General features: G+C 43.7%; 1 protein-coding gene across 1 annotated transcript in view; it reads right to left on the bottom strand.

Annotated features, from left to right (window-relative positions):
• Positions 1–12,687, bottom strand: part of LOC104134211 (cytokine receptor common subunit beta-like) — a 27,132-nt gene extending 14,445 nt beyond the window's left edge. The window contains exons 1-6 of the mRNA XM_035903176.1: positions 11,502–12,687; positions 9,850–9,979; positions 7,969–8,135; positions 4,144–4,242; positions 3,286–3,416; positions 3,127–3,192 (exon numbers count right to left, since the gene is read on the bottom strand). The gene's annotated coding sequence lies outside the window, so the exon portion shown is untranslated. The remainder of the gene's footprint in view (positions 1–3,126; positions 3,193–3,285; positions 3,417–4,143; positions 4,243–7,968; positions 8,136–9,849; positions 9,980–11,501) is intronic.
• Positions 12,688–13,217: the final 530 nt, after the last annotated feature.

Below are 13,217 nucleotides of genomic sequence, written 5' to 3'. Positions count from 1 at the left end.
GCTGAGTAGCAGGGTTAAACCACAACACTCTGTGAGTCGAACTCAGCCTTCAAATTCATTCATCCTTCTGCTCTTCACACTCAAACCCTTCCTAATGAATCGCAGTGGTGTTCTGGCTTTTTCCTTTCCTTAAAAATATCATCCCCAACCACATAGCTCCTGGGAGCTATAGGCATTGAATTTCCATATTCATTCACTTTCAGATTTCTCTTCAACGTGCTACTGCTCCCCAAACAACTTGCAAATTGTAGCAATAGTACCAAAGAAATTATTTATATCTCTTTTTTTTTTTTTTTTTTGGTGATTGTTGAGATTGAGAATAGATTGAGTGGTTCAAAGATTATGGACCCCATTGTTCAATACTGGAATTCAAGTCCTTTTGGCCATCTCTCATTGCTCTCTCATAATACGATCAACTCACCTACTCAAGTATCTTACAGAGCTGAGACTTTTCTAGGTAGGGGAGCATGGAAAAAACTCCTTTTAAATTCCCGTTGACTTTCAGATTCCTCAGTGCCACTTCCTTACACCAGAAACAGCTGTCCGAGCCCTTGAATAATCGTTATAGCTAACGAAACCCTTAATGACTCACAAGCCTTTGTATGAGAGCAGCCTTTCTGCCATTTTGCTTTCCCCAGAGAGGAAGCAGGTCCCTTACCTGGATCCAGAGCTGTCTGTGAAGCAGATGGTTCAACCTGGCAGGTGACACCCCCTGTCCAGCCTCCCCCCAGAGCACCAGAATCCTCTGATGCTGAAACCAGCAAAACCACACCTCCCTAGCACTGGAGACAGAAAGTATAAACTGACCACAGGCTTTTCTAGGCAAGTAAGTCTTCAGAATAACTGCTGTATCTTTTATGCACCTCAAATGCCACTTTCAAAGCAGCAGACCACGCCTTTTCAAGGAAAGTCTGTGTAATTGCCTGTAAAATAGGAAGTCTATGCTTCCTATTTTAGCTCTCAAAGTGCTTAGTTAGATGGGACTGTTTAACAGGGAAGGGAGGGGAAGGAAGTTTGTCACTGCCAGTCTGTGTGTTAACAATTAGCAGGTCATGGGAGTAATGTATTTTCAGGAAAAAAAAGAAGATTAACTGCAGCAGAAGTGAGTGAGAAAGACTAAGAAAGCATTCCTTGGTTTTACTCCAGTACTGTTTCTTGCTTTACTCTGTGCTAGACTGAAGATTGTCAGGGATCATTCTGTATTTTATGTTTATTTGTACATATACTGGGGGGAGGGGAGAGAGAGAACTACCTTTGTCTCTGTAACCCTTTGAGTAATAACAAGATATATAGGAAAATTCAGTAGCCATACAGGAAAGACACACTCAGGCTTGCGCTCTCAGAGGTAAACTACAGGGGACTAAGATGAGTCCCCAGATACAGAATATATAACTGCCAGTGTCCATTTGTCCTGCACTGCACTGTCCTTCACCTTCTCTAAATCCCAGTAGTTCCGACCAAAAGCATAGATAGCACAGTTAGGTTCTAACAAGAACCACATAAAGATACAAAGAAAAAATGTATGCTGGGAATAAGCGAAACATGAAGAGCAAGGACAATATGAGAGTATCAGAGGAAATTGTGTGTCATTGGGACTATATAAAATCTGCAGACAAGGAGGGGAATGTGCACCTTTGCTGGATGGGCAGGATTTACTTTGCATTACGGTATACAGGCAGAAAGGAATTCTCCTGCTTTGATTTCCAGAGGCCAGTAAATTCATGTATGTTCTTCCCCCACCCTTACAAAAGGGGTTTCTTGTTTCCCAGCAGACATTTTCCCTCACTTTCCTTCCTCCCTCCCTTGGATACCTCCTCCATCTTCAGACAGACTCCCTGAGTTGCTGGTCACATCACAGGATCTAGCTGTCCGTGAAAATCTTCAGATGTTATTTGCTCTGTTGAACTCCAGGAACGGGTAATGGGTAATCCTGCACGCCAGAAGCTTTGCAGGCCATGCACGCTAATTAGGTTTCAAATTTGCAATGCATTCTCTTATGTATCACAAGGTGGAAGGTTACTAGCATTATCATTGTACATTGATTGCTTCATCTCCTTCCTAAACCGCATTGCTACCATGCCTTTGAAGTGAGAAGTTACATTTTGTAACATTTTAGTAAAATAATGCCAAATAAAACCTTCCATCATTGCAAAAAAGGAAGACACACAGGGTGCCTCTTCCGAACATACGTTGTCTACCTCTGAAATTTATTATGCATGGGTTCTTCAGGTGGGAACCTTTGTACCTGGAAAGCAGGTATGGCCTGCAGCACATCTTACAACTCTTTGGAGAATGCATTTTCTTATACAGGTCTGTACTGGATTGATATACTGCTGGAACTACACACTTAATAAGTGCTAAGTAAGAAAGGGGCAGGTTAGTTATCCATGCATCGTTACTTAACTGTTTCTTAGTACCTTCAGTTCCTCATTAACCTTCCCTTCTGCCTGTACAAATTTTAGCAGCAGGTCAAGGAAGCAGATTTTTTAAAATGAGGAATTATAGCTTCATGACAGAGAAACTAGCAGTCAAATCTAAATCATGGTGTTTGAAAACTCCATGTATCCATGTTTCCAGTAACACCACATGCATGGCACAGTTAATCTGTGAGTTTGATAAAATTCCCATACATAAGAGCTGACTGTAGTGAGTACCCACTTTTGCCTACTTACGGCTGCTTTTTTTGAGGGGAGGGAAGGTTAAGGAAAGGAAGAATATTAGCACAGGTCTTCTATGACTCATGTTTGATGTTCTAACGGTTTGATGTTCAACACCAGTTTAGTTTAACGGGTGTTAGAAGGCAGTGTCCTGCATCCGGAAGAAGAATATTAGACAAAAGATCCTTGCATGCGGCTATGGTGCTGATCTTAGCACAAGAAATGGAAACCATCACAACTGAGTTAGAATGGTGTGGCATTCCATGCTTACTGACAATCCCAAGGCAGACCAGTGTCTGCACAGGTGGCCCTGGGCCAAGTCAAAGAACAACTTCCTCGGGACACCTGAAAAGTATTTCACACCCAAAACATGGTGATGACCAAGGAGAAGGTGGAAAATCTAGGACCGGAACAAACTTGACCAACGTTTAAATGCTATTAAACATAGAGCTAAGTGCTTGCACTGTACCTCATCAACTCCGTGAGCTCTTTGAATGACGGAATGCTGCTCAGATCCTCTTCCACTGAGATATCCCTGTAACAAGAACAAATCTAATCATCACGTATCACAAAAAGAGAATTGTCGGCGTTTCTTCAGCAGTGAGCTGGAGGACTACTTTCTTATTACCTGATAGTGCTCACAGCCTCCTCGTGGTAGTAACAGCGAACTTTATTAACCGTGTCTGCCTGCTGTGGTAAATCTTTTATGATCTTCACAAAAGCACATGGGAAAATCCCAGTGACACCACCAGCTGTTCCCTGGGATGATAGGACGTGTTAGAATGAAGAAAACCGTGCCGTTTTGGCCACATACATGAGGTCTGGAATTCAATTAATTTCCATGGAAACAACCTACTATAATCAAGAAAAGAAAGGCAATGTAAGTGACCTGACGGCATCCCTACAAAAAGATGATACAATTGTGCAGTCCAATGCAAGGCCAGGGAGTGAAAGGGTGTGTAAAGATGCAAGTCAGATGGTTATCAAGGAAGGCTGTGGTGTTTGAGCAAGCAGAGATAGCCTATCAGCAAACACACAGTATGTTCTCCTCATCCTTTTTCAGAACGCGGCTGCATTGCCCAAATTCTCTCTAATCAGGCTGACGTGTGTTGTGGTACGAAGCACGAAGTATACAGCAACTCACCCTGCGGCAAGAAACCAATTAATCGCTGAAATGGAGTTTCCATCTCCTTGCTGTGGCCTTCTTGTGGTCTACTCGCTTCCAAAGAAGTTAAGAACATTCCAGCAGAAGCAAATGCAAATGAAAACTGAAGACTAGGGGGCAGAAAAGTTGTAAGCTAAAAGCCATCAAGGAAGGAAAGAATTTCAAATTTGGAGTCAAGGATTTATTCTTGACAGTAAGACCTGATTATGACAGAATTTTTTTTCTTTGAAAGGAGGAGGCACGTCCCAAGGGCTACAAGAGTCCTTTCTACTCATATATGTCAAGCTATGCGAGTAATTCAGTCCTGCTCTTGAGCCTTACCTCCAACCAGTCTTTGTTTACTCTGCTCAGTAGATAGATCAAGTCTCCCTTCTTGAAGCTGAGTTCCAGTTTATTGGTTCCAGAAAAATCAAACAGTGCCTATGGAAAGGAGTAACACTGAAATGGTTAATTCACAGAATTACAAGCATGAATCTTTCTTTCTGCTCTGCTCTTGGGGTGAAAGCCTAAAGCAACATGATCGTACGCATTTTGTCATCACAGATGTATTTCTGGGGTAAGATCATCTCTATGACTGTGGTCTGCCATTCTCACAAGTTCTTCTGCTCAGCACACGCAAAAATGCTCTGAAGAAGTAGTGAAAGCACTGAGAGGGCTACGTGCTGGGGTTCTTAAAGTGACAGGACACTGAGCACCAGAGAAATAAAGAAGTTGAAAGCACTTGAGAGCAAGTAAATCAACAGAGTTGAAGGCAATTGCCAATCTGAAAACTTGAAATCCCGAGAATTGAAAAAATAGATATTATTTCTGGTTGCAGCCTTACAGCTTTCAGATTTGCTGCAAAATATCACAAAGAACCTCATACAGTTGGCCACAGCCCATTGATCTCGCCTCTCCATGTCCCTTTGTAGAGCCTTCCTACCCTCAAGCAGATCAACACTTCCACTCAACTTAGTGTCATCTGCAAACTTGCTGAGGGTACACTCAATCCCCTTGTTCAGGTCATTGATAAAGATTTTAAATAGAAGTGGCCACAACACTGAGCCCTGGGGAACACCACTTGTGACCGGCCACCAACTGGATTTAACTCCTTTCACCATAACTCTCTGGGCCTGGCTGTCCAGCCAGTTTTTTACCCAGCAAAGAGTATGCCTGTCCAGGCCATGGGAATCCCATTTCTCAAGTAGAATTCTGGGGGAAATGGTGTCAACGGATTTGCTAAAGTCCAGGTATATTTAAATCCACAGCTTTTCCCTCATCCATTAAGCAGGTCACCTTCTCATAGCAGGAGATCAGATTAGTCAAGCAGGATCTGCCTTTCATAAATCCATGTTGACTGGGCCTGATCTTCTGGTTGTCCTGCACATGCCTGGTAAGTGTACTCAGGACGATCTGCTCTATGACCTTCCCCAGTACTGAGGTCAGGCTGACAGGCCTATAGTTCCTCGGGTCCTCCCTCTGGCCCTTCTTGTAAATGGGCATCACATTTGTCAACTTCCAGACAAGTGGAACTTCCCCAGTTATCCAGGACTGCTGAGAGATGATGGAAAGCGGCTTGGTGAGCACCTCTGCCAGCTCTCTCAATACTCTTGGGTGGACTCTGTCCAGCCCCATAGACTTGTGTATGTCTACTTAGCTGAGCAGGTCACTAACCATTTCCTCTTTGATCATGGAGCTTTGTTCTGCTCCCCATCACTGTCTTTTGGCTCAGGGGTCTGGGTACCTGGAGAACAGCTGACCTTACTATTAAAGACTGAGGCAAAGAAGGCATTAAGTACCTCAGCCTTATCTTTTGTCACTATGGTTCCCCCTGCATCCAGTAAAGGATGGAGATCCTCCTTGGCTCTCCTTTTGTTGTTAATATATTTATAGAAATAATTTTTATTATTTTTCACAGGATTGGCCAATTTAAGTTCTAGTTGGGCTTTAGCCCTTCTAATTTTCTCTCTGCATGACCTCGCAAAAACCTTGTAGTCCTCCTGACATGCCTGCCCCTTCTTGTAAAGCTCATAGACTTCCCTCTTTTTTTCTGAGATCCAGCCAAAGCTCTCTGTTCAGGCAGGGTGGTTTTCTTCCCTGCCAGCTCATCTTTCGACACATGGGGATGGCCTGCTCTTGCACCTCCAGGATTTCCTTCTTGAAGAATGTCCAGCCTTCTTGGGCTCCTTTGCCCTTCAGGACTGCCTCCCAAGAGACTTTGTCAACCAGCCTTCTGAACAGTCCAAAGTCTGCCCTACGAGAAGTCCAAGGTGGCAGTTCTGCTGACCTCCCTCCTTACTTCTCCAAGAATTGAGAATTCCATCATTTCATGATTGTTGCGCCTCAGGCATCCTCCAACCATCACATCAACCACAAGGCCTTCTCTGTCCACAAAAAACAGGTGCAACAGGGTACATTCCCTAGTTGGTTCACTTGCCAGTTGTGTCAGGAACTTGTCTTCCACACACTCCAGGCACCTTCTAGACTGTTTCCTTTCTGCTGTATTGTACTTCCAGCAGACATCTGATAAGTTGAAATCCCCCACAAGAATAAGGGCTAGCAATCACGAGACTTCTCCCAGTTGCTTGTAGAATATTTGATCTGTCCCTTCGTCCTGGCTGGGCACTCCATAACAGACTCCCACCACGATATCTGCCCGATTGGCCTTTCCCCTGATTTTTACCCATAAACACTCAACCCTATCATCACCATCATTGAAATCAAGGCAATCAAAACACTCTCTAACATACAGGGCTACCCCAGCGCCTATTCTTCCTTGCCTATCCCACCTGAAGAATTTATAGCCATCCATGGCAGCACTCCAGTGATGTGAGTTATCCCACCACACTTCTGTGATGGCAACTATATCATAGTTTACCTGCTGCATGATGGTTTCTAATTCCTCCTGTTTGTTGGCCATGCTGTGAGCATTGGTAGAGATGCAGTTCAGTTGGACTATTGATCCCGCCGCTCTTCTGAGAGGAGAAGTCTTAATTCCTAAGTGAATGATCACAGTTGTTACCAACCCATCAATAACCTTTGCATCTTTGCTGCCACTTGGATTACTATCCGTCCCTTCCTCTGAGGTGACAGAACAAAGGACCTCGCTAGCATGCTGTTACTCGCACATTGGCGCGCCATCCCCAGGCCTACTTCTAGCAAGCCTGGTTTCATTCCCCTCCCCCTTAAAATCTAGTTTAAAGCTCTTTCAATGAGCCCTGCTAACTTCTTGGTAAGCATTTTTTTGCCCCTTGGAGACAGGTGTACCCCATCATTTGCCAGCAAATCTGCTGTTGTGTAGGTCAGCCCATGGTCAAAACCCCCAAAATCTAATCCTCACACCAGGCTCAAAGCCAGGTATTTATTTCCTGGCTCTTCCTGTTTCTTCCCTCATCGTTCCCTGTAATAGGAATGATAGGGGAGAACACTGCTTGTGTACTTATTACTCTTATTACTCAAGTAAGAAGGAACAAAACACTTCTTTCCATCCTTTATTTTATTCCCTATTCTTAAAGTCGATTGCTTTCCTGTGTTGATTTCAATTTCCCTTCTTCCTTCAGAGAGGTTTTGAGGTGGGAGGGTCTGACCTGGAAGGTGAAGGTACAGCCCATGAGATGAGGCAGTGAGGACAGGGACATGAACAGGGCAAGAAAATGCCTAGCTGATTGTCTCTGAATGACAGAATCTGGATATTTAACAGTTTCCCTGGATTTCTACAAATAATCCATGACTCTCTTTCACCACAAAGTGCAAACTGTCTGGGAAATATGTTCATGAACACAAGAGGAAAGTAGGGAGAGCAGTGCTGTTGTGCAGCTTTATAGCAGCTTTGTGAAAGTCTGTGCTGTAATACATGTAGAGCATGGTGCTGGATCAGGTGGCTTTTTTGAGATCTTCCCCCAAGCCCCATCAAGACACTGGTTAGCTGGCAGGTCTACCCCCATTTTTTCCATTGTAGTCATTGAAGGCAGACTCCCTTTTGTCTGTCCCAAATGCACTGAATTTGAAGGTGATACTATGGCCTTATAGCCATTTAACTTCACTTTTGCTTATGTTTCAGGTTACAGGCTGACCTAAGTCTCTTTTTAGGATTAGCTATTCAATTATTAATCTGAAAAACCTTTAAATACTCAGGAATAGAGGCAAGACTTAGTGGTTCATCTTCACCATTCTGAAACAAGTAGACATTTAGCTCTGCGTGTAGTGTCAGGTCAAATTTGAAGCTCTAGTTTCTTGGATCATACCCAGGGATGTGACACACCCAGTGCACTGTGAAGTTCTGGCAGTCATCGTGGTTTTCACCTTTGTGGGGCCTGCAGGTCATTTCTCTGTTCCTGGTTACACAGAAAAAAGCATGTCTATCTGAATAGGATGCTGCTAGATGGCCCAAAGTGTGGTTTCTGAAACCTTCCCCACATGCTATTTTATTCTGTTTCTTCATCACTGCACTATGTTGGTGTACTCCTGTAGTTCATTAAGTGACATGAATAAATTCTCTGGTATCAAGTGCATCTGTTTTGTCTCTTCCTTAGAGAAAGATGCGTGCACAGTAACTGTCTTGGGTTGGTAGGTGTCTGCACCCTGAGCACAACCTCTTTCAGCCCCACTCCCAGGGGTTTGGCTACCCATGCTCAAGTCTGTGTAAGATGGAATCAGCTGGAGGGCCTCCCCACCTTCGCTCAGAAGCTGCTTTTAATTTCAGGCCCTTGCCTTTGGGCCTTGCCTGAGCTATGACGCAGCCATATCTGTGCCTGGTGATACACGCTGCTGATTGGGATCTGTGGAACTGACTTCCTAGCTTGACCTTCAGCCTGGCTGATGGATAGGGACTTCCTTGGGGACCTGGACTGATGGCTGATCCTCGTCACTCTCATTGTGCTGCTTTTCTTGTTACTGTGGGATTACGCCGTTGGCAATGAGGTGAACACCTTGCTGTCACCCTCAGCTCCTAGCTCACCTTCCCTTAGCAAGTAAAGCTCATTGCTTCTGTAATAGTAGGGTTGGCAGTTTACATGCGTACATATGTATGTTATGCTATGCTTACACTAGAGCAGTCAAAGAAGGTAAGCCAAAGAAATGCAGCTAGCAGTTGGGGCAGGAGGACTATGGGACTGCAGTTCTCCTACAAAAAAAATTATTTCCCTGCAGACTGTGGAGTCCTTTGTGCCACAGAACATCTCTGTCCCAAATGACCCCTCATTGATGACTTCAATCCACAGCAAACTGGTAACATATGGAATGTGTTTCAATACTGTAGAGACCATAAGGAGCACCTTCTCCACTGATTCCATAGCTGTCAGGTCAACTCATGAATGAATCCTAGAGCTCCATCTCAAAAATAAAACCAAGTTAACTTCTTCTTATTCTTATTTCACACGTTTTCTTCCCACCCTCCAATCTCTCTGCTGTTTAGTCCTCCATCTCCTGCTTCTACTATTATTCTTTTTTCTCCTTCCCCTCTCTCTTTCTTCTTCTTTGCCCCTTCCTCTCCTTCACACTCTCCAATTTGACCGTTCTGTTCTTTCCTTGAAAGGAAGCAGAAGTAGCAAAAAGATAGTGCAAGATGTAGCCTAGTATCTCTGAGAGGAAACCCAGTGAGTCAAACATACATGTACAACTTCTGGTTTTCTCACAGTTCCTTTTGCAGAAATTATTTCAACACACCTATGCTCTTACTGGCACAAGGAAGAAGCAGCTGCCTTTGCCATCCTGATTAGTTATCACCACTGCTTCTTGTGTAACACATCCTTCTCCACTCAGGGTCAATAATTAACACATCCTGCCACATTTTGTGCATGTGCTCTCACAGCAAAAGCAGGGGAGAGTGATTAAAAAGATAACGAAAATGACTTGATTAGCACGCTGTTCTTCCTGTGCTTCCTCATCATGTACAGATCCAACATTCTCCCTAGCCAGGACATCACACTGGTGTCTGCAAGCTGGATGCCATGCTAGCAGCAAGCCCAGTCCACTGTTCTTTTGCCCAGCTCTGAGATTCAGCAGCCAAGCCCCTTTAGACCCTTCACAGACCACCAGCCAGGCACTTACGTTCCATTGCTGTTGTTAAAGTTTAGAGTCACATTTGGGAATTGATGAGCCTCTGAACATTCCATCCATGTGCAAGTTGTAAGCAATATGTAGTCATTACAACACTGTAGGGTCTGCATTGGGATGCTCTCTGAAAAGAGGAAACAATCAGAAGATGGATGGGGCTAGAGAAGGTAGTGGGAAAGGGTAAACTGAACCCAAGCTCTACTACTGTGCTGGAGAAGGCAGAGACAGAGGAGTGAGGAGCTGGGTGACGGGAATATTTCCTATGTTGTTCAGCTCATACTGCATGGATTTCACAACTAAAATTTGGCCCTTCATGGGAAAGCCTGAAGGTAAGAAGTCTCCAACAGCAGCTGCTGCTCTTAGAGTAGGCTGGACTGTCAATGTGTTGCCATTTATCAGAATTTTATCGTGACTCTTAGGACTGAGAAAGACTTAACTTTTTGACTCTGCTTGCTTGTAAATCAAAATGGTCATGCAGGAAAAGTAAGATTCTGGTCTACAACCCGTAAAGAAAAGCTGGAATTTTTTTTTAATAGGTGAAATTAGTTTTCAAGAAATATTCTGATTCAACAGATAAGTCCAAAGGGTTAAGCCTAGTGTGTTTACGCCTAATTGGGCTTCAAGCCTTTGAAGCAGAAGGGCCTCGTAACACTGGCTTAAAACTTCAACTTCCCCTTTCTGCTCCCAAACTCCAGACAGGAATCACAGCCATTCTGATATAGAGAACTATGATACAGAACTTCAGAGGGTAGCTCTGCTTCTCTTCCTGAACTGCAGAGGCCCAATGCTCCATGAAACCCCTTGAAACGCCTACATAGATGGAAAGCTAATCAAGCAAGTGTGAGTATAACACAGTAAGCTTAAAAGAGCAGCTCTCCCCAGTGAGAAGCCTGTTGTCTCCTATGAATGATCTTTTGATATCCCCAGTAGGAGGAAATGAGAGTACCAAGAGCAACTTTGGAAGCAACCAGCCCTCACTCTAACTCCAAAGAAAAGGAGGCAGGACAAGTCAACAGACAGAACAAAGAGACACCTGTTGTTGAGGGAAAAAGGCAGGCTGGAAAAAAGTTTTAGAATCATAGAATCATAGAATTGCTTTGGTTGGAAAAGACCTTTAAGATCATCAGGTCCAACCTTTAACCTAACCCTGCCATCCCATCACTAAACCATGTCCCTAAGCACCTCATCTATCCTTCTTTTAAATACCTGCAGGGATGGGGACTCAACCACCTCCCTGGGCAGACCATTCCAGAGTCTGACAACCCTTTCTGTGTTATAAACCAAAATGATATCTAAGAATGGAACAGGCAAAGTCATGGCTCATACTGGTAATAGTCAGGCCTACTCAGGTGTGAAACTTCATGACTAGTCAATTTAAGTACATGTACTAACAGGCTTTGAACATTGTTTAGCCCATGAACTTTGGGGTCTTCCCTAAATACCATTCACAAGCCTCCTATTGTCATACATCTGGAGTGTTTGGTATAGCCCTGGTAACTACCTGTGTATACACTCACACCATCTCCTCTTTCTGTCACCAAGATGAAAGCAGAAAATAATGGGAGGATGGACAAATACCAGGCTAAAAGAAAAGGAACTACTATAGAAAAGAAAAGAGGAAAAAATAGAGGCACAGAGTCTGAAACTCATCTCGAATAGTTCCAACCCCCCAAACAAAGCTTGAAGCCAGAAGATGACTGATGAGCTCTCTCATCTTTACACCTTTGCATGTAAGCATGATCTTGTGTCAGGCAACCACTCTCTGTATCACTGGCAGTTCTTCCTCAAATCCATGCTCAACAGCCATGGTTCTTCCTTCTTTGTTGCCGGTTAAAGCTGACAGCAAAACTCAGGTGGTTAGCTGGGAGAGTCTTGGGCCTTCTGCTGGCCCCAAACCCTGTCTTGCATCAAGACTGAAATGATCTCTCAGAGTAGTTTTATATGAAGATAATCTATTAATGGGAAAACTTTCTGCCCCTTCACCAGAAGACAAGGACAAAGCTTGCTGGTTAGAATTAACGATAGGATTTTCTACCTCCTTCCTTCACATTGAGGGTAAGAAATATCCCCTAAGCTGTAAGAAGGAATCAATGATCCCTGTTGATTCACCCATCTGATCTATACAAAGTATGTATGCTGTTCCATTGCATTGTGAACCTGTCCAAAAAGAAATACTTTCTTGCCTCTCTTACCATTTCTACTCACAAAAATGGGCTTTTGGTGAATTGAGAGATCCTCCTACTTCTTCATTTTAAGACCTGATTTGCAAGGCTCTGAAGTCCTTGTTTGTTTGAGGAGAGAGGGCTCCTTGCCAATTCCTTCCTCACAGTACTAACACATTTGCCTTACCTGAACGCTGAGTGGTCTTCTAGGCAGGTGCCTCCCAGCAAGTGGCTATCTGACTTTCTCTTTGAGCACTCACATGGAGCCAGTGCAAATGCCACTGCCAGTGGGACACCCGCAGCCCTGCCCCTCCAGATGTGCTCTATGTCCCTTTCAGTTGTGCTGCTGTTGAGTGCAGCAGAAGAGGCATGTTTGATTTGTTCTCGCTAACCTTCCTGCTTACAGCACATGTCCAGCAACTAGGTTCCTGTTCAGGGGTCATACAATTAAGAGAAAGAAGGAAGGGAGTACTTTTCACCGTTACGTTGTGCTTAAACATTTCCAAGAAATGCGACTAATTTTTCCGCAAATAAGAAGTAATGAACTCTTAACAGAGGCTGAACTTTGCTGCTTGCTCTCTTTTCTGTTGCTCTGCACTCAAAACCTGTCCTTTATACCGTTGTTCTCCTTGTGTGTGATGTTTTCTGAACGGAAAATTCATATCCATAAAGTTAAACAGTCATGAAATAAAACATATTTACATTTTTACGTAATTACGTATTTTAATTTAAGTGATAGTATCACTCTGCATCAGTAGAAGTGAGGAAAATGCACTCAGATGGAGATGGTGTAATTTAACATAGATTTAGATCTTCTTTTTTATCTTAGGAAAAAAAGGAAGGGGAGCGGTGGCCCCTAAAGAAGCAAGAGGCAGGGAAGTTTCTTACTGCTTTCTCTAACCTAGACTGGGGTCTCTGTGAAGACACTACTGTAGTTTTGGGCACTACCTTTATCAATTGAAAGTACCAGAATTCAGGCAACTTTGGATTACATCCTCTGCAGCACGCATGATTTCTGTGGCAGCTGGAAGTGCATTAGAAAAAGATTTAAAAGCTGAAAGAAAAACAGATTAAGCCAAAGAGAGGGAGAAGAAGGGAAAGCTACTTGGCAATAATTTTCAGGATATGCTGTAAAAGTGAACATTGCACACAGTGTGTGGACATGAGCTTGAGAACTGAGAATTTTTGTCTTCGCAGTCC

The sequence above is a fragment of the Egretta garzetta genome, unplaced genomic scaffold, assembly GCF_000687185.1.
Source record: "Egretta garzetta isolate BGI_Z169 unplaced genomic scaffold, ASM68718v1 scaffold51, whole genome shotgun sequence".
Lineage (NCBI taxonomy): Eukaryota > Metazoa > Chordata > Aves > Pelecaniformes > Ardeidae > Egretta > Egretta garzetta.
This window is presented reverse-complemented; position numbering and strand designations above follow the sequence as displayed.